This window comes from Castor canadensis, chromosome 5, assembly GCF_047511655.1.
Source record: "Castor canadensis chromosome 5, mCasCan1.hap1v2, whole genome shotgun sequence".
NCBI classification, from domain to species: domain Eukaryota; kingdom Metazoa; phylum Chordata; class Mammalia; order Rodentia; family Castoridae; genus Castor; species Castor canadensis.
This window is the reverse complement of record NC_133390.1, coordinates 108,328,544-108,353,454: the sequence shown is the minus strand read 5'-3', so window position 1 is coordinate 108,353,454 and position 24,911 is coordinate 108,328,544. Positions and strand designations below refer to the sequence as shown.

General features: G+C 42.1%; 1 pseudogene; it reads right to left on the bottom strand.

Annotated features, from left to right (window-relative positions):
• Positions 1–21,669: 21,669 nt before the first annotated feature.
• LOC109697243 (dnaJ homolog subfamily A member 1 pseudogene) lies at positions 21,670–24,046 on the bottom strand (annotated as a pseudogene).
• Positions 24,047–24,911: the final 865 nt, after the last annotated feature.

Here is a 24,911-nt window from a genome sequence, read left to right as displayed (position 1 = left end):
ACCCCAGTACCACTAAATAAATACATAAAAGAAGGACTATATCTGTGCCTCCAAGGAGTTTGGTGTAAAGTCCCCTGGGGTTCCCAATCCTACCAAAGCAGCAGGGTGTAAGGGACGATGGCAGAACTAAAGGAACCTATGGAAATAATACAGCCTCAGCAGCGAACGTCAACATGACACACGTAGGCTTATGGACTGACTCATGCACTGCACAGAAGGTAATTGCTGACCTGGGAAGGTGGACAGGAGGATTAACACTCAGATGCAGGAGTAAATGCTTAAAATCCATACTTCTAAAAATCACATGCCAAGGTACTCCAGCCCTCTCCCCCAAAAAAGTGGGAAGTGGGAAAATTCACTTACTTTGGACCTGTGCTTTGTATGCTTCTGATATTCTCCTTTTGATAGAATACTGGAAAAAGATAAAAGATGATAAACATTTGCAGTTAATATGGGTATAGGAAGGGGAGGCAATAAAACACAAATTGAGGGCTGAAACTGTAGCTCAGGTGGTAGAGCACTTGCCTGGCATGGAAAATAATAAAACATTAATTTGGTGACAATCATTTGGTGTTCAGGTCAGACTCCCTGCTTAAACATCTTCAGTCTTGAGTCCTAAAACAAGAGGTCTCAGTTATAGAGAAGTGCCCTGCAGGAGAGCACTTTTTGTTATTAACTGCAGATTAAATACTCCTCTGTTGTCTCCTGTCACACTGGCCTCAGCAAGATTATGATTTTAAAAAAGTGATTTTGCCAAAGTTAGAAGGCTCTGTGGCTCATTCTAGGACTTCAAAGAAAAGACAGCTACAACTGGTGTCATGATTACAGTGACACTGAGCTGGGAGAATCCACCTACCAGCTCACAAAAGGCTATTTTACCTAAGAAAGCAAGCACACAGCTCTATGATGCACTGGAGCTCATAACAGAGATTGGGAGTTGGAAGGTATATAGGAAGCAATGAAGAAAAAACTGATTTTCAGAGAAGAAAAATCTGTCAACAATGTTGATGTTGCCTTCAACTGAGTTGGAGCCCAAATTACAGTAGTACCCAAAAATATATAAACTACATAATTTCAAACTCTAGAACATAGCACATAGAATTTATTTTCACACAGCCCTTTCCAGCTGTATCGTTGAATACAAATTGGAAGATTACAAGGATGTTTCGTTCCAGTATCAGTATACCTACTAACTAGTTTCCTTTTCATTTACTGTCTACCACTTAGAAACACTATTTCAGGGACTGAAGTGGTAGTGCATGTCTATAATCTCAGCTATGCAAGAGCATAGGCAGCCAACACTAGGCAAAAACATGAGACCCTATCTGGAAAAGAAACTAAAGCAAAAAGGGTTGGGAAGTGTCTTGATAGCAGATACAAATCAGAGAGACCACCCACCTTCCAATTAGGTGCCAATTGGTCCTGTCTATGCTACACCACCTTTTCAGATGATGGTCTGTCTCCTATATCCAGTATGGATGGACCAGGGGCAGCAAGACAAGTCTGAAATAGGGTAATGCCTTCCCAGCACTGATTGCCACTGCAGCTGAAAATTCAAGAAGCACTTTTTTTTGGCGGGGGGGGCGGGACTGGGGTTTGAGCTCAGGGTTGGCAAAGCAGATGCTCTACTGCTTGAGCCACACTTCCAATCCATTTTGGTCTGATCTCAGCCTCCCAAGTAGCTAAGATTACAGACATGAGCCACCGGCACCTGGCTTCATTTATCTTTTAAGTTTTAGAGAGTTGGAATAAAACACCCTCATTGTTTAATTTCTCTCCTGAGACACTGTCTTGTCCTTTTTTTCAAAGGATAGGCTTACCTATCCTTTCAAAGGATAGACTTACCTAATTACAAAGACCCTCTTCTTTGGCACACATTGGACATACATGTCATCTTCTATGCTCGGAATGCCAAATATATGTGTATGCTAAGGATGTGAAATATCTCATGTGGATGATTACATATACAGTTGGTCCTCAGAAGGGTGATCCATATCCATGGGTTGCACATCTGTGGATTCAACCAACTGTGGATCCAAAATATTTGGGGAAAAAAATTGGGTCTGTACTAAATAGGTACTGACCTTTTTTTCCTGATCATTATTCCCTAATAGAGTACAATAACTATTTCCTTAGTGTTGACGTTGCATTGGGTATTATAAGTGATCAAGACATGATTAAAAGTATATGGGAGGATGTCATAAACTATATGCAAGTGCTGCACTATTTTTCATAAGGGACATGAGTATTTGAGGATTTGGGCATCTGTGTGGGGAGGGGGGACCCACAGATGAGTTTCTATGGCAGGTAGAAATTAGAGTGTCTGCCCACCTCACAATTAGATCCCCATTAGAAATATCTGCAAATATCAAGGGAAAATGGTAGTTCCTTTTGTTTTCCCCCTCAGGATGCTTTAATTTTCATAATACCCAGAATTTACCCTTTTTTAAAAAATTCAGGGAAATTTGGAGACAAAAGTGTATGGTATGATTTGACTTGTAAATTGTACCCAGTCTTGTTTTTTGTTGTTGTTGTTTTTGGAGGTGGTGGTGGGTTGTTTTTAGGTGATACTAGCAATGTATGAGTAAAACCAAGTAAGTTTTCGAGATGGCACTCAAGAGGGGAAGAGATTGCCATCTCATATATATTTACTTACAAGACTAACATTCAGGGCAGAACAGGTTCTACCTGGAAACGGGGGAGGGCAAACAATGTGTACACATATGAGTAAATGTAAAAACTATTAAAAACAAAACAAAAGACTAACATTCATTGAGCACTTACTGTGCAAGAGGCACTGTACTAAATCCTTACCTTCCTTAATCCTCACAAAGGCCCTATAAAATGTTACTACCTTTAAACTTTTTAATGAAATACAGAAAACCGACACGGATCTCTGTTTTTATCCTTACGTTACAAAGGAGGGAACTAAAAGCTAGCAAGTTTAGATAACTCCCCCAAGGCTCCCTGATGTGGTTCTCTCATTCCAAAGGATGTTTTCTTCACTCCTTTCATTTTCTTCCTCACCTTTGTATGACTTTTCTAGGGCTACTGTAACAAATTACCACAGACTTGGTGTCCTAAAATAGTATGAATTTATTTTCTCACAGTTTTGGAGTATGTGAGGAAGAGCTTGCTTGCTCTGAAGGCTGGAAAGTCTGTCCTTGACTTTACTGGTTTCTGGTGCCTGCAGGCATTTCTGGGCTGCACTGATACCACTGTGTCTGCCTCTACCTTCGCATGGTCTTCTCCACTGCCTGCCTGCTTTCCTGTCTCTTGTAAGAATTAGGGCCTACCTGAGTAATCTAGAATGATCTGAACTCAAGATTCTTAATTATATATGCAAAAACCTCTTTTTCTAAATAAGAGCACATTCACAGATTCGGGGATTAACATGTGGACATATCTTTTGAGGTATTACCATTTTACACACTACTCTATCTTAATAAGCTCTCTGTAGATTGGACTTGTTTATACAATGCTGAGAACTTAGTCTCATAGAATACATGGAGAATGAGTCCCAGAGAGCATCTTCTTATGTTTAGCAGAATAAACTTAGTCCCAAAGGAGAGGTGCTTTGCCCAAGGTAACACAAGTTCACAGCAGATGCAAAACCACACTTGCAGTCTCTGCTGCCCTTGTCCAAGAGATGTTTCACACTAGGGGAGCGAGAGATCCCTTCTACTTTTTCCCCAGTTCTATGTAAGCTCTTTGGCTAGATCTAGAAATCTAATTAATACAAGAGCTGCTTAACAAGAGAAAGGCATATATAAAAGTTTAATTTCCTTTAGATGTTCATGGATATCTTCATAGGAGAATGAAGTCCAAAGAACTGACCAAAGCATGGGCCTTTTATACTTTTTAGATAAAGAACAATAAATTTGCAAAGGAAAGAAAGTACAAGTGCATATATAGACTAGAGTGGAAAATTTAGGGATGTTAGTAAAAGATAATATGGGTGAGAAGAGCTAGTGAAAGATAAGGATTACTTCAGAGAGTTTCTTGATTCAGGTTTATTTGGACTCCAATTACTCTTCTTTGGTCATCGGAGCTATGTTCTGGTCTTCCTGTGTGAAGAACATGCCTCCCAAAAGAATCTTTATGGCTTGCTGCAGGTAGGAAAAGACAGGCCAAAATGGCCCCTGCTGAAGTTCCAGTGACCAGCAGCCAAGGGATTAGGACCAAATCTTACCAATTTCTTTCTTTCCAAACCAAATAAACTACTTTTCCTCAGGTGGCTTTTCTAAGAAATTTTAGTTGCAGCTTTAAAATAGAATATATCAAATGCCAAAGAGAACTGTGAAGCAGGCGACACTGGAAAACATATATAGTATAGGGGCTTGAGATGTGGAAAAGGGTGTCTTAACCTCTCATGTCAGTGAGGATGTGCAGGGTCAGGGAGAGGATTGAGGAAGACTCTCCTGGAAAAGGCTGTGTGGTGCTTCAGTCCTACCCTCTCCCCCAGCATCTGCCCCTGACCTCAGTGCAAAGGCTCAGCAAAGTCCACCCTACCTAGCAGAGACTGGGGAGACTGAACCTTTGGAGAATCTAACAGGTTATTGCTGCATGCCCAGAGTTAGTGGCTGCTGAAAAACCCTGAGAGTTCCCAAGGATCAGACAAGTTGGCAGAGGGGTGGCCTAAGTTCCTGCCCAACTATGCCAACTAAAGTGGTAGAGAAACCTCAGCAGAAAAACACTAGAGGAGTCACAGCACCCCTAGGTGCAGCGGAGAGAGAATTCAGTGAGCCTAAGGGGAGCATGTCTACTAGGCTGAGCGTACTGTAGGTGAAACGCCCAGCGATACACTCCAAAACATTTATGAAGGGATCTGAGTCGGGCACTCATGGCTCACACCTGCAATCCTAGCTATTTGGGAAGATGAGATGGGGAGAATTGCAGTTTGAGACCAAAAATATCCAACATAGGAGTGGGTGTGGTGGCTCAAGTGGTAGAGCATCTGCCTAGCAAGTGTGAAGCATTGAATTCAAACCCCAGGGCCACCAAAAACAAACAAATAAATAATACCCAACGCACACAAAAAAAGGGCTAGCAGAGTGGCTCAAGTGACAGAGCACTTGTATAGCAATCAGCAAACCCCTGTCCCACCAAAAACAATAAATAAATAAGGGATTCCAGAGTCTTCAAATAACCACAAAAGATCTCCTAGAAAAAAAAAAAAAAAAGAATGGCTTTAAACATCACGTACGCCTAGGGAACATGAACTGGGCTTCCACATTGCCAGTCAGGTAAGAGCGCTTGCACTTTGCTTCCTCTCTACTCTCTGCTACAACATAAGAAGGATGAAAAGCAGCAGTTAAGAAATTGGGATGGACACTGGTGGCTCACACCTGTAATCCTAGCTACTCAGGAGGCAGAGATCAGGAGGATCATGGTTCAAAGCCAGCCCAGGCAAATACTTCATGAGACCCTATCTTGAAAAAATCCATCATAAAAAAAGGGCTGGTGGAGTGGCTCAAGGTGTGGGCCCTGAGTTCAAACATGAATGCTGCAAAAAAAAAGAAAAAGAAAAAGAAAAAGGAAAAAAAATTGGTTAGGTATGGTTCCAGTGGTAGAGTGCTGCCCTAGCAAGCTCAAGGTCCTGAGCAGTACTGGCAAAAAAGAAAAGACCAGGTGCCAGTGGCTCACGCTTGTAATCTAGCTGCTCAGGAGGCAAAAATTAGGAGGATTGCAGTTTGAAGCCAATGCAGGCAAAAAAAAAAAGGAAGACCCTATCTCAAAAACACTCAACACACACACACACACACACACACACACACACACACACACACAGAAGGGCTGGTGGAGTGGCTCAAATGATAGAGTGCCTGCCTAGCAGGGGTGAGGCCCCGAGTTCAAACCCCAATACTGGCCTCCCCCAACACAAAGAAGGAAGAAGAAAAAAATAAAGAGTAGTTCTTTGGGGAAGAGGGAGAGTGGAGAGGAGGTAATCTGGAAAGCAGCAACCAACCCCATACTTTTCCCAGCAGTCATCAACCCCCATGGTACTAGCCTTATCTGAAGGGATGTGAATAATTATCATTTCAGATAAAGGCTCAAGCCTTGACAAAAAGACCAATTTCTGAAAGAGAACATGTTTTGCAGTTTAAGGGGGCGTCAGGACTTTGGGTTACCAAATAGTGACTAAAAAAGTCATGGGCTTGATAGAGCTTCCATCCAGTCAGGGGAAGAAGTTTTCCCACTCAGTCTATTTTAAAGGGACAGTTGAAGAACAAAATTAAACTTGCTATGTAATTATATGTTCTTGTTCAAATTACCACTTGCACTGTGTTGGAAACAAGTCACAATTTCAACCACCTGTCGATGAACAATTGGAGATCTATTATTCTTAAACAAAAAGATGTTTGTTATAGTGAGACAATGTTGGCAGAGATGGGTCCCATCTTGTGATAGCCTCAGCAGACTGCCACTATTCACCACATGCTGCATTGCCTCCCTCCATTTCCCTGGACCTATCATCTAACTGCCCTCTCTCCAGAGCAAAACATAGTCTATTCACTTTTCCATTTCTTATTAGTAAGCTCCTGACTTCCATGCTCACAGGATCAGGCTGTTGTTCCTTCTCTGATAACAATTCTGGTATCAGATTGTTGGATCTGGAGACTTAAGACAGATGAGTGAGTATCCTATCCCCCCTGGAGAGCACTGATTCCTGCATCCTGAGAGGGAGTTGTAAATCTGCATTTCTGCATCCTAAAGAGGAGATATAGGGTCTGATAGATCTGCCACGGGGCTGATGAGCAAAATGCTCACCAAGATTGTTTCCCCTCCCCCAATAAGGGGCAAATGAACCATTTCACCTATGAAAGCCTGCAAATCCATGGCCAATAAAAAAAAAAAAGAACCCACCCAGCCCAGAGTTAAAAAGTCCTTAAGAACCTCAGCCTTTACCTGAGCAACGAGCTACCAGATTCTGGGCTCTACTGCACTGCTCTAACTTAGCTTTTCCTTTCTCCCTAATAAGTCCTACTTCATATACCAACACAATAAGCTACCTTACAAGCCAATTCTCTGGCCTGTAAAGGCAAGGACCCTCGATACCAGCCCACAACACTTCACACCAGCACGTAACATTTTGGCGACCACAAAGGGACTTTTCTTCTGGACCAAGGTCAGTATGACTTGAGCATCAAACCAACAGGGGCATGCCTAAGGTGCGATCGTGAGTATCCGGCACACCATTGGATGCTCCTGCTGGGGGAAACCCCCTGCTGAGGACTAGCCCAAAGCAAACTTCCTTGTGCTGCTCACCCTGTCTCTCTCTCTGTTCCTGTCTTCCTGAGGGACTTTCCCATCAGGGTATCAAACCAACAGCTCCTAGTCAACTTTGGCCTCACAGTGATCCTGGCTCTGGGGGTGCTTTTGCTCACTCCCTGCTGACCAAGATGGAGCCTGGGGTTTATTCAGGTACACTTTATGCTACATTGGAGGATACCTGATTGGTTGTGACACCTGATGATGTTTTTTGTCTGTTTCCCATCTGTCAAATACCCCTTCTTCCTGAGACAGTGATCCAAGAGTGGAGATTTTGTGCGGCTGGCAGTGTTCCAGTACCACCTAGTGGGAATGACCTGGAAGCACACTTAATCGTTAATCCCTCAGGTGTGAGTCCTACCTCCAGGCTCTGCTTTCCCCTCCCTCCGTCCCACACCTTGTCCTTCATCTCTGTCTGCCTTCCCCTCCCTGGGCTTACTGGAACCCTGGCCTCCCATGAAAAACTCTTACCATGGTACCTTATGACTCTCTTAAGTTACTCCCACACCTAGTTTTGTCAGACCCCTTGCTCCAAAGCAGCTTTAAATCAGCTGCTAGGCACTGGAGGAGGCAAAGTCGCCTTCAGAAGAACTGCAGCTGTGCCACACACTCCCTAACCTTGCCCCCACAAGGGGAGGAGGGAAAACAAACAGGCGTCCTCATGCACAGGGATGCCAGGCCTTGGGCACAATGGTAATGCCTGCCATAGCTAAGAGAATCCATAGAAAGGGCCCGGCACATCTCCAAAGCCACCAGCTATACATGGCAGCAGCGGTGACTCCCCCTAAAAGGAATGAGAGGAAAAATAAATGTGCACAGGCATGCATACACGGGGGGAGGGGTGACAGGCTGCAGAGGCGGGCCTGGGCAGACAGGGTCACTCATCCCAGGCATGGGGGGACAGCATTCCCAGCCCCACCTCACACCTCGGGCCTGATTGACTGAGCCCTTGGAGCCAATTCTTATCTCAAAGTTATGGTCCCCCACCCAAAAGAAGGCACTAATGTAACCTTCCAGGAACAGCAAAAAGGGCATTGTAATGGTCTCTAAACTTCTCATTTAAAATTTCCTATACTTTTGGCCTCAGCATAAAAATTTTTCCCTCCAAATATTAGCACTAGTCATCTCTTGTGATACTGTTATTGCCCTGAGACCCCTTATGAATACATTTCTCTAACCTTACAGGCAACCCTTTGTTAAAGAGGCTGCCTGCTGTTAACTAAAAGGCAGGATCCTAAAGTTGTTTTTTTTTTTTTTTTTTAATCACTGTATCAGTCAGGTGACCTAATCTGACCAGACACTTTCTCCAATCCTGGTCACAGATGGTGAAGAAAGTCACAAAACTCTTTCTTGTTAGTTAGGTCAGTCCCCAGTTGGGATGCCAACAAGGGGCAAACTGACCCAGTCCTTTGTTGTTGTTGCTGCTTTTCTAGATGGGACCTGCCCCGTCTAGTCTTCTGGCCTTGGTACCCAAGTGGTCTCCACTGGTATGTCTACTGAAAGGATGGAAGAACCTTGACCTTAATCTCAAGAAAAAAATCCTTCCTCTTTCTTTGTACTGAGGCTTGGCCACAGTATCCCTTGGGTGACCAAGAGAAGTGATCTTCACAGGGTTCCTTAAATTACAATACCATACTCCAATTAGACCTTTTCTGTAAAAGGGGAAAAAAGTGGACTGAGGTCCCCTACATACAGCTTTTCTTTTATCTCCAAGACCACCCAGAATGGCTCCATAATTGCTGTCTAGATACTCAAACACTGGCCATTTTTTTGTAAGCCACAGGATAAACATGGGGAAGGAGGACCAGAAAAGCCCCTTACCAAAGACAAGTCCCCCCTTCCTACTGCTCCACCCTCTGCCCTACCTTCTAAGCTACCCAATATTCAGAACCTCCTAATGGGTGCTTCTCCCTTCAACAGGCAATGGTAGGAAGAGGGTGAGTCTATATCCCCTTCTAGTTATCAGATCTAAGGGAGATTTAAAAAGATCTGAGTAGCTATACTGATGCCCCAGACCAATACATCCAAGCCTTTATCTCTGTGATCCAAACCTTTGAATTGGCATGAAAGGATATTATGCTTCTACTAGACCAGACTCTTTCCTGATTAGAAAAGCAATGGGTCCTGGCCCAGGCCACTCAGGTTGGGGATGATTTCCATCTACAATGAGCCCCAACACCTGTGACACCTGAAAATGAGGGAATAAATATGCCTGTACCCACAGGGGCACAGGCAGTCCCCTTAGCAGATCTACATTGGAATCAAAATGGTGAAAAGGATGAATGGCATCGATGCCACTTCATCCATGTTATAGTGGAAGGGCTAAAAAGGGCCAAAGTCAAACCTCTAATTCCCAGGTGACTGTAGTACAACAAGGCCCTGATGAAAACCCCCTTACTTTATACAGTGTCTTAAGGACACTATCTGAAAGCATACCACAGTGGATCAGAGTCACAGGTGGGAGAGGTTCTCCTCAAAGATAAATTTCTAACTCAGTCAGCCCCAGATAATCATCGAAAACTCCAAAAGTCTGTGGCTGAAGGGGAATAATGATTGGACCAATTAATACAGCTAGCTCTGTCTGTATACCATAACTGGGATGTTACTAAAAAGAAAGAAAAATATAAGAGGCACCATGACCTTATGGCAGTTCTCAGGGAATGTCCCACCCAACTGGGGCCTACATCCCGAGCTGCGACCATTGTGCACAGGAGGGGCATTTCCTCAGAGAATGCCCAAAAGGGGGACAGCCCCGCTCCCCACCAGGACCCTGCTCTCTCTGCAAAGGTAACCACTGGAGAGCTAAGTGCCCCCTTCTCCAGATGAAAGGTGGAGTGCCACCTCCTATGGATTGATGGGTCTCAGGGCCTCCTTTCCAGGCTCCACTTCTTAGCATCAATGTCGAGGAGTCTCAGATAACCATAATGGTAGAGAAGTGAAAGGTCATCTTCCTCCTAGACAGTGGAGTTTCTGTCTTACCATTCTCTCCCTGTCCCTGGTCCAATGACAAGGTTATCATTCAGGGTATATCTGGCCAGCCTCTAAAGCACTATTTTACTCAGCCTCTGGCCTGTTCTTGGGGAGACCACCACTTCTATCACTCTTTCCTCATAGTTGCTGAAACTCCAGTGCCCCTGCTGGGATGAGATCTACTATCTTAACTAAAAGCTCAAATTCTACTTCCCCAAGTCAACTATCTCTGCTGCCCTCTCCTTCAAGAACAAATAGACCCCACAGTATGGAGTGATGGAATAACTGTAGAACAAGCCAGAACAGCAAGTAAAACTCAAATAAATACTCAGTTCAAATAAAACTCAAAGATCCCTCAGAGTTTCCACACCAAAAACAATATCCCCTCAAGCCTGAGGGATTAAGAGGCCTCTTACCCATCATAAATTCCTTTAAAAAACAAGGGCTGCTAATTAGTTGCTCTAGCCCCTATAATAGTCCTATTCTTGCTATTTGTGAGGGGCCAAACAAATGGAGGTTGGTTGAAGACCTCCAGCAATCATTCCTCTCCACCCTATTGGTCCCAATCCCTATACTCTATTGGCTCAAATACCCTCAAATACCCTCAAAAGCCCAATATTACTCTGTACTAGATTTAAAGGATGCTTTCTTTTGCATTCCTCTGCATCTTGACAGTCAGCCTCTGCTTGCCTTTGAAGATCCCACAAACCCTTCACATCAACTAACTTGGACAGTTTTGCCACAAGGGTTTAAGAGACAGCCCTCATATTATGGACAGGCCCTAACCAGAGACTTATTAGATTGACACTACCCACAGGCCACCCTTCTTCAATATGTTGATGGCTTACGTCTGTGGAGTCACAGAGCCCCTCATCTGTAGGGTGACTGAGTCCCTTCTAAACTTTCTGGCCTCCTGGGGATACAAAGTCTCTAAGGAGAAGGCTCAATTATGCCTTCCTCAGGTCACTGACCTAGGTGTGGTCTTAAAGGGACAGACTCACTCCCTGAGTCATGAGTGAATTGATCCAATCCTCCGTTTCCCACTCCCCTAGATCATAAAGCAGCTTAGCGCTTTCTTGGGAGTTACAGGATTTTGCAGAATCTGGATCCCTAGATATGCAGCCCTTGCCAGGTCCCTATACCAGCTCCTAAAAGATGCTCACTGAGGCTCTCATTCCCTTTTAGAATGGGACCATGAGAATACAATAGCTTTTCAGGCCCTCAAACTGTCACTCCAAACTGCCCCAGCATTAAGCTTGCCCACCCAAGACCACTTCCAGCTATATGTCCATGGTGGGGGTGGGGGCAGCCCTAGGAGTACTAACCCAGCTCCAAGGGCCAACTCCACTCCACAGCCAGTGGGGTATCTGAGCAAAGAACTAGACAATGTGTCTAAAGGGTGGCCTGGGTGCCTAAGGGCCCTAGCAGCGACCTGCCTCTTGATCCCAAAAATTATTTCTTGGATGGCCCTTAACCACATATACTCCACATGATCTAGGGTGGATTCTAACAGCTAAAGGAGGACTATGGTTATCAGACAACAGGCTACTTAAGTATCAGGCCCAATTATTAGAACATCCAAATGTGAGCCTTCAGGTATGCTCTGCCCCAAATCCAGCATCACTGCTCCCCACTGAGGGGGAGCCACTCATGCATTCCTGTGAGGAAGTGCTAGCCAAATGTTATATGGCTAGGCCTGACTTCCTTGACCAGCCACTCCCAGACCCAGACCTCACTCTGTTCACAGATGGAAGTTCATTTATCCAGGAGGGAATTAGACAAGCAAGAGTGGCTGTGGTCTCTCTCACTGAAGAGAGAACCTCTGCCTCCTTCCACTAGTGCTGATAACTCTCACCAAGGCATGACAACTATCTGAGGGAAAAACTCCCAACATCTACACAGACTCTAGGTACACTCTCCTGGTCCTGCATGCCCATGTGGCATTTTGGAAAGACCAGGGATGGTTAACTACTGACGGATCTCCTATCAAAGATTCCAGGGAAATCTTAAACCTCTTAAAAGCAGTTTTATTTCCAAAACAAATAGCAGTAATTCACTGCCCTGAGCATCAAAGGTCAGAGGATCAGGTTGCTAAGGGAAACCAGAGAGCTGGTATGGAAGCAAAGGAGGCTGCTAGGAGGCCTTATGTTCAGGCCCCTGTCTTGTGGGAACAATCCCTCCCTCCTCCTGAGCGCCCCCAATACTCACCTACCAAACATTCACAGGCTTCAGAGAGAGGTTATTGCTTAGATCATAGAGGATGGTGGATAATTCCTGAGGTAAATTATTTCTCCCACAGGTAGCCAATGGAAGGTCTTAAAAACCCTACACCAGACCTATCACTTGGAGGTCCAGAAGACCCTCTCTTTCTTTGGCAGGGTGGCTATTTGAAGGGATAAAACTCAGAGATACTCCCCAGGATATTATTAGAGGATGTGAAATCTGTCAGCGTAACAACCCCTGCCACATTGCCCTGCCTGTCCCTGGAACTCAGAGGCAGGGGACATATCCAGGGGAAGACTGGTAGCTTGACTTCACCCACCTGCCAGGGGGCCCAGCCTCTAGATTGCTCATGGTTCTGATGGATACCTTTACTGGGTGGGTTGAAGCATTCCCCTGCTCCTCTGAAAAAGCCCAGGAAGTAATTAAGATGCTAATTAGCAAGATTATCCCTAGATTCAGACTCTCCAAAGTGACAATGGGCCGGCCTTCCAAGCCAAAGTCACTCAGGGAGTCTCTAAGGCTTTGGGAATCAAATATCATCTCCACTGTGCCTGGAGACCCCAATCATCAGGCAAGGTTGAGCAAGACAATGGACTACTCAAGAGACACCTACTTAAGTTGGCTCAAGAAACTCACCTTCCCTGGCAAAAATTACTACCTCAAGTCTTAATCCAACTTAGAAATACTCCAATTAAAATGGGTCTTACTACCTTTGAAGCCTTGTATGGAAGATGCTTTCTCCAAAAAGATTTCATTTTAGATCCTGAAGTAACAAACCCGGTTTTTCATTTCACTCAACCAGTCAAGTTCCAGCAGGTCCTCTCCGAAGGATGGAGGGAGGAGCCCAAGGCCTCTCCCTGGCTACCTTTTGCCCTGGAAGATTAGTCCTTATTAAACTTCCCCTTAACTCCCGGGGTCTCTCTGAAACCCCTTGGTAAGGGCCATATCGGGTCTTGTTAACTACCCCCACAGGAATTAAGGTCACTGGGCCAGACTCCTGGATTCACATCTCCTCAGTGAAATGTTGGACACCAGAGCCTGACGCACCCACCCTGGAGCCATGCTCTGCTCCACCAGCCTACTCCTGTGAGCCAGTGAAAGACCTCAAACATCTTTTCAAAAGGAACACCTCAAACACATAACTTATGCCTTCACTTCCTCCTTTTTTGTGGGCTGTTTTTATTCTGGTCCCCTTTCTTCTGAGTGTTGGTTTGTGGGCGACTTCTCCCCCTGAGTGGACATGCCCCCAATGAATAGTCTTGCGTGGTGGGTATCTCATCCTGTGTACCCTGCTCTTTGTGCTCTCCTTCCTCTTACAGTCTGCACCTTGGCTGCAAGTCCTTCTCCCTGCCCTCATGATTGCAGTTACTACAACGCTATGCCTGATTCTTCCTACAACCTTTGCTGTTTAAAAAATGGACAACTATATGGAAAGGCCTTAGGCACAGGATTTGTCAGCATGTATGCTCCCACCCAATGGCTTGGAAGAGCAGGTCAGTGATCTGTTGGTCACAGGAGGGGACAAAGTGAGAAAATAAAAAAACAAAAGAGACTATAAAAACAAAAGTCAAAATACTGGCTGACATGTCACAGGAGGATCATGTAAACTAAGTATAGCAGAGACTCCCACTTCCCACTCCCCCTCCCAGAAAAAATTACAACACCCGCAGCCTCAGCCACCCATGGATCTAAATCCCCAGCTGCACAGGTTACTCAACTCTGCCCATCATCTTTTAAACTCTACAAACCCCACTTTGGCTGAAGATTGCTGGCTTTGTCTCTCTCCAATCCTTCCACAGGTATTGGCAACCCCCATAGACTCACTTGAGGTCTCACCAGATAATAAATTAAACCCTCCCTTAACAAAACCTAATATTACCAACATAGAACTAACCCATCCTGCTCCCCAGTGCTTCCAAACCTTACAGGGGTCAATTCCACTAGGGGAAATTTCCAAAAACCTTTGCATCAATATCACACAGTCAACAAATGATACTCAGTGTTTGTTTTCTCCTGGAACTTTTTTGTTTGTGGAACTGCCACCTACACTTGCCTACCTCCTGGCTGGAAGGGAACCTGTACTAAGACTCTCCTAACCCCACAATTTGATGTCATCCCTGGTAACCTATTCCTCTAGAGGCACACACATGATCAAAGAGAGCTATCCAAGTCATTCCCCTACTGATAGCCATGGGGATCACAGCTGGAATAGGTACTGGCATTGGGGGCATCTCCTCATCAGTCTATATCTATCAAAATCTGTCAACAATTTAATAATGACAAAGAATGGGTCATATAGTCCTTAGAGGCCTTACAAGACCAGGTAGATTCATTTGAATCAGTAGTGCTCCAAAATAGGCATGAACTTGACTTATTAACAGCTGAAAAGAGTAGAATGTGCTTTTTCCTAAACAAGGAATGTTGCTTTTATACTAACAAATCTGGGATGGTCAGAGACATGGCCTGACAGCTAAAAGAATGTGTTACAAAAAGGAGACAAAGCTAGCCAATTCATGGTCCTTCTGGAACATATGGAGCTGCAACACTTCACACCAGCACATAACAAGATGAAGAAACTGTTTTTTAATCCCCTACCATACTTACCAGAGGATGAATGAGGGGCCCTCACAGCTTCCCAGTTTCTATGCAAAATCACAGGTTTGAGATCCACAAACATGAAAAGCATTTCAAGGTGTCTCACAACAAGGAGTCTCACAGGTGAAAGCTTTAGCAAGGATTTATTTTAGTATAACAGGATAAAGCATAGACAAGGGTGGGGGGAGAGAAAAAGAGAGAGAAACATTTCCTGTTCCCCACATAGGAAATGGGAGCAAAGACTCAAAATGTTAACAGTGCTGGTGCAGTCTGTGATCAGAAGACTTCCAAATTCTTCATATCCCACCAGAAAGAATCCATGGCAGGACATGTGGGCATAAGTGGGGTTTATTAAAAGTTAGGGGACAGAAATACAAAGGGAAGCATGGTAAGGCCCAGGTGGAAGCTGGAAGCCGAGAGAGTGTTTCTGCTCTTTAGGTGCTTTTAAAACCTATGGAAAGGGGAGGAGATTCCCAGCCGATAATCAATAACTGGGAGGGGCTTGTTCCCAGCCAGGTGAGGGTAGTTTGGGGCATCCCTGCACAACCACATGAGCCCCAAACTTTTCCTACTTCTAGCCTGGCTCAAAAAATGGAAGTTCCCAACTGTTAGTTTTATAGTGGCGAGGTGGTGGAAGACACGGTCAAAGATAATGGGTCTGGGTGGCTGAGATGGCTGACAAGGAGGGGTCACTCTCCCAAATCACACCCTAAGTCAGAGACAATAGGATGATTTAGAACTTCCCTTTATTAAACATGATTATTTCTCCACCCATCCAAGGATCCTAGCAGCTTCTTAACATCTCAAACAGGAAAGCAGGAGCAGGTAGCATAAGAGGCACTAAAACTTCTTTTGCTGAAAATTACTGACTCCTTGTTGGGCACACGAATTAACTAAAAACAGGAGAAACTTAGCATCCCTGCCTCCATTTTGTATCTGTCTCTGTTGTAAGCCATTCTCTTTACAGTCACTTTGCAATCACTTTGGATTCCAAAGTGACAAGGAACTTAAACTTCCCATGAGGAACAGTGGAATGTGCAGGACAGACCACCCCTCCAGAAGAGGACAATTACCTATAATGATGAGGCTGCACCTTACAGCAGGAGAACTAGTTTGCTCCCCTCAAATGATGACAGTGATAACGTCTTCTCTAGAAGTCCTCTCAGAACCCTTGGACTGAGATAATGGTCCACCAGAACACATCTGTGACTGGGACTCTTTATGCATAACTTTGTTCCCTGCCCCAACTTCTTTTGTCTACTTAAACCTATAGCTCATGTCTGTACCCTGAAGATGGCTGAGGATGAGCTGAGTGCTTACTCCACCTCTTCCCATGGCATGCCCCAAGCCATGCAATAAACCTTATTTCTCTGGCTTCACCATGCCTCTTTATTTGGCATTTAGGGGAAGGTGGCTGGACCTGGAATATGGAATCTCAGAAGTTTGGGCCTTGGATCCAAAACTCCAATTTCAGTAGCTTCTCTTTGTTTCCAAGTTTTTATAACTTAGCATGTAAAACATGGGAGAAGGCAGGTGCTCTGGCTCACCTTGTTCCAATGTCAGAGTCTAGCCCTTTAAGCATTGATTAAAATATAATTTCCCTATCTCCTCATCTATCTATCCTGCCTCATTTCCCACCTAAATGACTTTGGTCCCTTTTAATCTTAAAAGGGGCACAGAGGTGTGACAATTCAATCTTTTATAGCTGCTTACAGCTGAGTGTAGCCACTGGCCCTACCTAGCAAAGAAACCAAAAGTTGTTTTCTTATCTTTAATTTAGGTGGTGACAAGGGAAATTTAGTTGGCAGAAAATTTAGTTGAAGGGTTGTCAGGATCAGGACTGGGAGACATCAACTTACTCTTTTGCTAAAAAAGAAATCAGTGAAAACCATCCTATAACATAAAAAAATGCTTTTTATATGGATAAAGCTAATAGGATTTTTAAGAAGAATCATAAAAACATTAAGGAAATGTATAAAGTATATAGCCTTAACACATTGAAAACACCTGTCATCCACAGAAACAGTACAGTTAATCAATGGCTTTTTAAAGATGGCAACCAATATCCACCTGTTGTCTATTGTAGTTGGTAATGTGTAAGTCAAGAGACAGGTTTTTATGAAAAATCTTAATGATTTGTTGGGGAGGGGGATACTGTATACTGTGTTAAATAATTTATGCTAGACCCCAGGTCACACTTAACTACCTGGGGGTCACTGCAAGGGTAAAGTTGTTTATAGTGCCCAGGACAGTTATAATCCAAGCAAAGGTTATGTTGTAAAGTTACAATACTAGCCTCACAATTAAAGATAGAGAAACTTTCATCTTTACTGAAAACAAGTGATGCTCCTTGAATGATGGCTCCCCTACATACTTTTTCTGTCTTACAGTTGGGATAAACCTGTAGGCCTTCAGGGGAAGAGGAATGCCTCCACAGTCCTGAGTGCCTTTTACTCTTTTAAAAGTCACATTTGCTTCCCCCGTAGGAAGCAATAGGCCACATTACTTTTTCCTTTTTGAATATAATGTCCTGCCTTTTAGTTTTAAAGGCTTATCTAAATTTAAGATTACTAGGGGTAGGGCAAATATCAGTAAGCCTTTAAACTCTGAGGGGCTTTTTCTTGTTGTCCAGTTTACCCTAGGTATTCATAAATCAGATCCTGGGTTGACTCATAATGGGGCTTTGGCATTGTCTAGAAAGCCAGGAATCCAAATCCTATGAAACCAGCATTTACAGATAAGTTAAGCTAATTATAATTGTTAGTTTAGGTGGCCCTAATTTTAAGGCCTATCTTTTTAGGGACAAGTGTTAGTTTCCCAGAGTTACAATGTGGCTAGATAGTTTATCTTTAGTTGGGAGATCTACGCCTTTTTGTGGAGAGGCCCAGTATTCTGTAGACCTCCAAAATTTAAGATCATCTGCATACTATAGTATGGTTCCAGCTTGAAGAGGACCTTAAAACAAGTTTAAAATCTGACATACTACATTGAACTATAGAGAACAAAGTTTTATTAGTCTAGCATTACAGTAAATGTATCCCTTGTGAAAAAATAAAACCAAAATAATAATTGATGTATTATGATGAAATAGATTTAATCTTTAAGAATAAAACCTCTAATTAAATTGTCTATCCCAAATTCTCAACATAAGGACCCATTCTTTTTAACCTGTTGGCTATACTTTGGAATGGCTGGCAGGAGTGACTCTATTTTGTTGTTGGGTTGGATACAGGGTCTCATATAGTTTAGGTTGGCCTGGAACTTGCTATGTAGCCCAGGCTGGCCTTAACTCATGATCCTCCTGTTTTAGCCTCCCAATTACTGGGATTACAGGCATACGCCACCATGTACAACATGTCTTTATTCTGACAACTTTCCCCTTGTTTTTTTTGGTTGTTGTTGTTTTGTTTTTTAACAGTTTCTTCCTGAATGTATCCATTGACCAATCACTCCAGTCTGGCTTAAATTGCCCCTCAGTGCTGGGGTCCCCTAGGTAGTCTGTGATCCCACACTGGGGGACAAGTGTCAGATAGGTTGAGAATCAGTGCCAGTAAAACTCTTTTTTTTTGTGGCAAATTAAGCAAACTGAGAGGTTTAGAAGAAGTGGCCCTTAGGCTGGGTTTATAGACACCCATTTTTAAGTAAGCTTAATTTTTTTGTTGTTATTGTTCTATAGGAAATGGGGCAGTTTCCTAAAATATGCTATCTATGTTGTACTTTTGCAAAATATCAACAAAGAACAATTAAAAGTTTTACAAGGAAAATACAAAACAAAACCAACGATGGCAAATGCTTAAGTAGACAACTGTTGGAGAACTAGTTACTTGCTAGAGACATTTTCTGGAAGTTTGGTTGTAAATGCCTTAGAGAAGGATCCAAACTGTAGATTAGAAAATCTTAGAGAACAGTTATTGTTAGAATGTTTTAAATGTTTAGCAATCAATACACTTTTTATTGTATATAACATCTTAGGATGATAATTATGATGGGTAGCATTAATTAGTACCATTTAGCTCTCTTTACCTCTTAAGTGTATATTTAAAACATCTATTTTAGTATTAAAAATGACATAATGTAACCTTACTAATAGAATAAGTCCCCCTTTTAATTTTGCTTTGAGAGTAAATGAATTTTTACATATGCTTTTTTGTTACAGATGTACTCTATGAGGGACCAATGTCCAATCCTTAATTAAATGGCACTGTTTTTAATTTTAGGAAACATATACTTAGAGAACTTACATAATTTTAACATTTAAAGGCAGTAATAATTAGCATTACAGCTACACAGATGTCATATATGTTAAATTTTTATCTTTAGAGTAAGATTCAGCAAAGCTTTTAGACCTCCTACAAGCTTAGGGAGACAGTGTTAGTGCCCCCAAAAAGACTTGTTTTTTATTGACCAAGTATTGGTCATTTTGTATGAAACTTACATAACTTTGACTCTAGTTTCTACTTCTATATGCAAAAGTCCTTTAAGTATTTTCTGTAGTGCTGGTTTGGTGGTTGCAAATTCCTTTAGGTTTCCTTGTTATGGAAGGTTTTAGTTTCTCCTTCAATTAGAAAGGATAGCTTTGCTGGGTAGTCTAGTCTAGGTTGACAGTTGTTTTCTTTCAGGGCCTGAATTAAGTCTTTTCATGGCCATTTTGCATTTAGAATTTGAGTTGAGAAATCTGTTGTTATTTTAATGGGTTTGCCTTTATATGTGACTTGTCTTTTCTCTTTTGCAGCTTTCAGAATTCTTTCTTTGTTCTGTGTGCTGAGTGTTTTGATTATGATGTGTCTAGGGGTGTTTCTTTTTTGGTCCTGATGGTTTGGTGTTCTGTAAGCTTCCTGCACCCGAGTCACTCTCTCTTGAGGTTAGGGAAGTTTTCTGCTATCATTCTATTGAATAGGTTGTCAATGCCTTTAGTTTGTATCTCCTCTCCTTCTTCTACACCCATGATTCATAGGTTTGTTCTTTTCATGGGGTCCCAGATATCTTGCACGTTCCATTCATGTTTTCCTAGCATTCTTTCATGATCTTTTACTATTTGGTCTAATCCCTCTACTTTGTCTTCCATTCCTGATACTTTATTTTCAACTTGCTCCACTCTGTTTGCTAAGCTTTCAATTTGGATATTTGGGATATTGAGTTGCTTATTTCAGATTGATTATTTTTCCAGGTTTCCATACCTTTATTGATTTCTTCTTTCATATCCTGGAGAGTCTGCTTAATTTCATTCATCTGTTTGTATTTTCTTTGAGCACATTTATTTGTTTATTCACATTCTCTTTGGGGTAAAATACTAACTTTTGTGTTTCTTCTTTGAGGTTGTTAATCATTTTTACTATTGTTTTTTGGAATTCATTATTTGATAGTGCTTCTACACAGGTGTTTGGACTCTTAGTGGTGGAATTGGCTTTTGATGGAGAGTGGTTGTCTTGCTGTTTCATTCTGCATTGAGATTTATGCATCTGAAGTTGTTCTTGGTTAAGATTTTAATCCCCTGTGCCCCTGAAATTGGGGTTTTGATTTTTTTTCTCCTGGAGCTCCAGCAGTGGTTTCTCAGAGAGGGGTATGCTGGATGTTACCCCTTGCAGCGTTCTTGTTGTGGTGCTGATTATCTCTTTTCTCCACTCAACAAGGGGGCTGGAGTTCCCACTCTTTGATAGGGGAGCTGGGGCTCTCCTGCAGTCGCAGTGGGGAGCACTGGGTCACTGTGCACTGTGGGGGGCAGGCCTCCTAGCACCAGCAGAGTAGTGGATTGCCACTCAGTGGAGGAGCTGGGATTCCAGCTCGTGGACAGGAGAGATGAGACTCTTCTTCAGGGAGGTGCAGCATGAAGCTTTCTTCTTCTTCTTCTTTTTTTTACAAAATCATTTCTCATTCAAAAGCATTCTCTTTCTCTCTTTAACTTTTCCCCAAACACATTCTTAATATCTTTTTACATCTTTCCTACTTGCTGACTTTATATTTTAAAATAACTTTTATAAGAATTTTAAACTTAAATAAAATTGTCTTTGCAATTAGCCTTATTTTTACTATGTACACCCATGAAGAAAGGAAATTTTAAACTGTTTGTCTATACAAGTAACTTAAAGACACATTTGTTAATAGATCCAATTATGAAAGACAGTTGAATATAAATTACACTTAAGGCAGGATGAAACAGATCAAGATTACTGTACATAAAATAGTACCTATACTTTAGTTAAACCTAATTGAAATAAAAACTTGAAAACCTGGCTTATTTTAAAAAGTAAAAGCAGAATAGATGAGGAAGAGAACAGAAGTAGCAATCCCTTTATATTAACTCTATGATAAGAATAATTTTAAAGATGTTTAAACACATGCATATGCAAAAAAATTTATTGCCATAAATTTCAATTTAAGCACACACAAGTAAATTAAGTTGTGCCCAATGCTGTTTTAGAACTCACTTTGTTAGAGGCTTACCTTGGTGGTCAAAGCAAAAAAAAAAAAAAATCTGAGACAACTGTTGCAGGCTTTTTAATCTTTGCTTCCATTAAGTCAATCACAAACACAAGACAGACATACACAAAACACATAAAAACAATTAGCATGCACTCACAGAAAAACCTTTTTTTTTTTGTTTTTTTTTTTTTTTTTTGCTTTGTAATCAATATATTGAGGAGACATTCATACATTTCAAGAATTGCTTAAATTCTGATACCCAGACTTAAGCTTGTGAACATGACTTTAAACATACAATTAACACTATTCATCATAATTTGCTATACTACCAACATTGAATTACAGTTACTTTGGAGCATAAGTCAAATGGTTTAAAGTAAGCCTGTACCATACCTAAGGAACACCTTCCTACATTATACATGCAAATTACTTTTCAACATACAGGTCTCTTCACTTTTATTTCTAAGTTATCCAGATCTGAAGACACTCAAGGGCTTATCATGGTCCAAAGAGAAGGGAAAAGAATGTACCATGACTGGTCAACAGTTTATTTTATATATTTTTATATATATGTATAACTATTTTAAAAAGATGGCACAGAAGGGAATGCAATTCTAGAAGTGCAAGCCCTTAAGCAGCAGCATATGATAAACCTCTTCTTTAGAAAGGTATCATTTCTATTGATGATAACACAGGCTAAATTATGTATTATGCCACCTTCAAGTAATAGTTGAGGCAATATAATGCAGAGGCATCACAATGAGTCCATTAATACAAGTAACTAGGCAGACCAACAGTTCTCTACAAATTAACTTTTGTTTTTGGATTGCCAGTTAAATACAAGAGTTTTAATTTCATAGCTTAACAATGAAGTGTCATACACTACCATCAACACAGAACCTAGCATTTCAGTCTAAGCTTGTTCATGTACACAGAGGAATCACAAGTATGGCCTAACAGATGGCTAGGGGAACTTTTTAAAAGTAGTTTTTACAGGTATTAAAACTTCACCTTGTACACTGAAGTCATCGTACATACAGGGCAAAGTCAGAGCTTTTATATTTGCTTTTATTCTTCATTTAACTTTCAAAACACTACTATAGTTGAATATTAAAACAAAAACAATAGCAAGTAGTAAGCATACGATGATCAATAGTCCTTCACTCATTCACTACCGCATATAAAATGCTAGCAGTGAGTGTTATTCACTGGCCCCATTAATTAAGAGGTTTGACACTGAACACCACCTCTGGGATGATGTTCATCATCCTCATAAGCTTCTCCATTATAATGGCGCCATCTTTCCTGATTTGGATCAAAGTCCACCAGTTCTACTTGATCCATTTCATCAGTCTCTTCTACTTCCTTCCTCTCAGGAAGGAGTTTTTCCAGCAAAGAAAGTTTATCAGGAGAGAGAAAGCCATTTTCAGGAAAGTTTACCTTAAACTCAATGATTAGGCGTCCCTTTTCATATGGTCGACGATAAATTGGCATGCCTTCATTTAGCACACATTTGATATCGCCATGCTTGACAATCTGACCTGGATGAGAGGTGATGACTATGGTTCTGTTGTCAAGAGTGGATATTGGCTTTTGGAAGCCACACAATGCTTCAACCAACTGTATGTCCATACACATGAAAAGGTCCTCTCCTCGTCGAGTAAAAACAGCATGGTCCTTCTGATCTAATACAATGATAATATCTCCTGGCTCCAATCCTGGTTCTTGGTCTCCTTCACCATGGAATGTAATCTTCTGGCCATCTTTCATGCCTTTATCAATATGAACTTCTAGAATCTTCTTCTCTCGAACGATTTTCCTTCCATTGCAGCTTTTACATCTATCTTTAGGACTGATCCTTTCTCCATGGCCCTGACACTCCATACACACAGACTGAATTTGCTGAACCATTCCAGGTCCTATCTGATGAATTCTTATTTGCATTCCAGTACCTCGGCAGTTGGGACAGCACTCCACTGCCCCTTTCTTACCACCTCGGCCTTCACATTTGTCACAAATCACATTCTTTTGCAGAGCCAGTTTTCTTGTTGCACCATTATATAAATCTTCTAAGGTTACCGAGAGCTGATGCACAACATTTTTACCTCGCCTTTCTCTTTGCATCCTTCCTCCTCCTCCAAAAAACATATCAAAGATGTCCATGGGGGAGCCAAAACCACCACCTGCTCCACCCTCCTTAATTGCCTGTTCTCCTCCTTTGTCATATAATTCCCTTTTCTTGGCATCAGAGAGAACTTCATAAGCTTGAGAAATCTGTTTAAACTTTTCTCCTTCATTTGGATTCTTATCAGGGTGGTACTTTAAGGCCAGTTTCCTGTAAGCCTTTTTCAATTCTTCCTGCGTGGCATTGGGTTTGACCCCCAAAACATCATAGTAAGTGGTTTCTTTCACCATTTTCTACTGCCGGTGAGCGGGCCGAGGCCGGTGTGGAAGCGAGAAGGAGCGCCTATCTGTGCGCAGCTCGAGCAGCCTCTGCCCCTTCGCCTCACACCGAGCGTTCTGGAAAGTTCCGCCCGGCCCGCCGCAGTCGTCGTCTTTTGTAGAAAAACCTTTTAATTCATGTTTAAGTTAGAATTTTCCTTAGGGTAGCAACAAGATAAGCTCAGGACCTTTAAATTTTTTATGAAATCACAACAGAACTTTTTAAACTCCTGTTTTTATATGTATCATCCCTTCCCTGCTAAAGACCAAAATAGAATACAAATTTCCCGTTAGACTAACTGCAGAAACTCAAAGTTAGTTTAAAAGTAACACAAATGGCTCAAAATACCAAAGTTGCAATTGGACTCTTTTAAGGCCCATTTCTGAGGCATGTTAATATTAGCCTAATATTAAGATGCCTCAGAAATATATATATATATATATATATATGGGGGTTTGTTGTTTTCTTCTTCTTCTTTTTTTTTTGGTGGTACTGGGCTTGAACTCAGGGCCCACACCTTAAGCCACTCCACCAGCCCTATTTTTTGTGAAGGGTTTTTCGAGATAGGGTCTCTTGAATTATTTATCTGGCCTGGCTTCAAACTGCAATTCTCCTGATCTCTGCCTCCTGAGTAGCTAAGATTATAAGCATGAACCACCAGCACCTGGCTATATTATTTTTCTTAACCCCTCCTTTTAAAAATTTTACACATTTATTAGTACCCTTGGCACAATAAGCAGCCATCATAAACGCCTAAGGGAGAATTGCGAGGACTGCATTTCTCCTATGCTATCTCAATATGTGCTTGGAGAAGAAAGACAGAAGGAAGAAAAGACAGAACTGGAACCACGCATAGCTGTATCTGTTCCCTTATATGGAACTACTCACAGGGGATGGGGAAGTTTCCTTACCCCTTTCTAAGTACCCTGTTCCCTTTATTTGGAACAATTAATCTACACCCTTAAGGACAGACATCTCCTTAAACCTT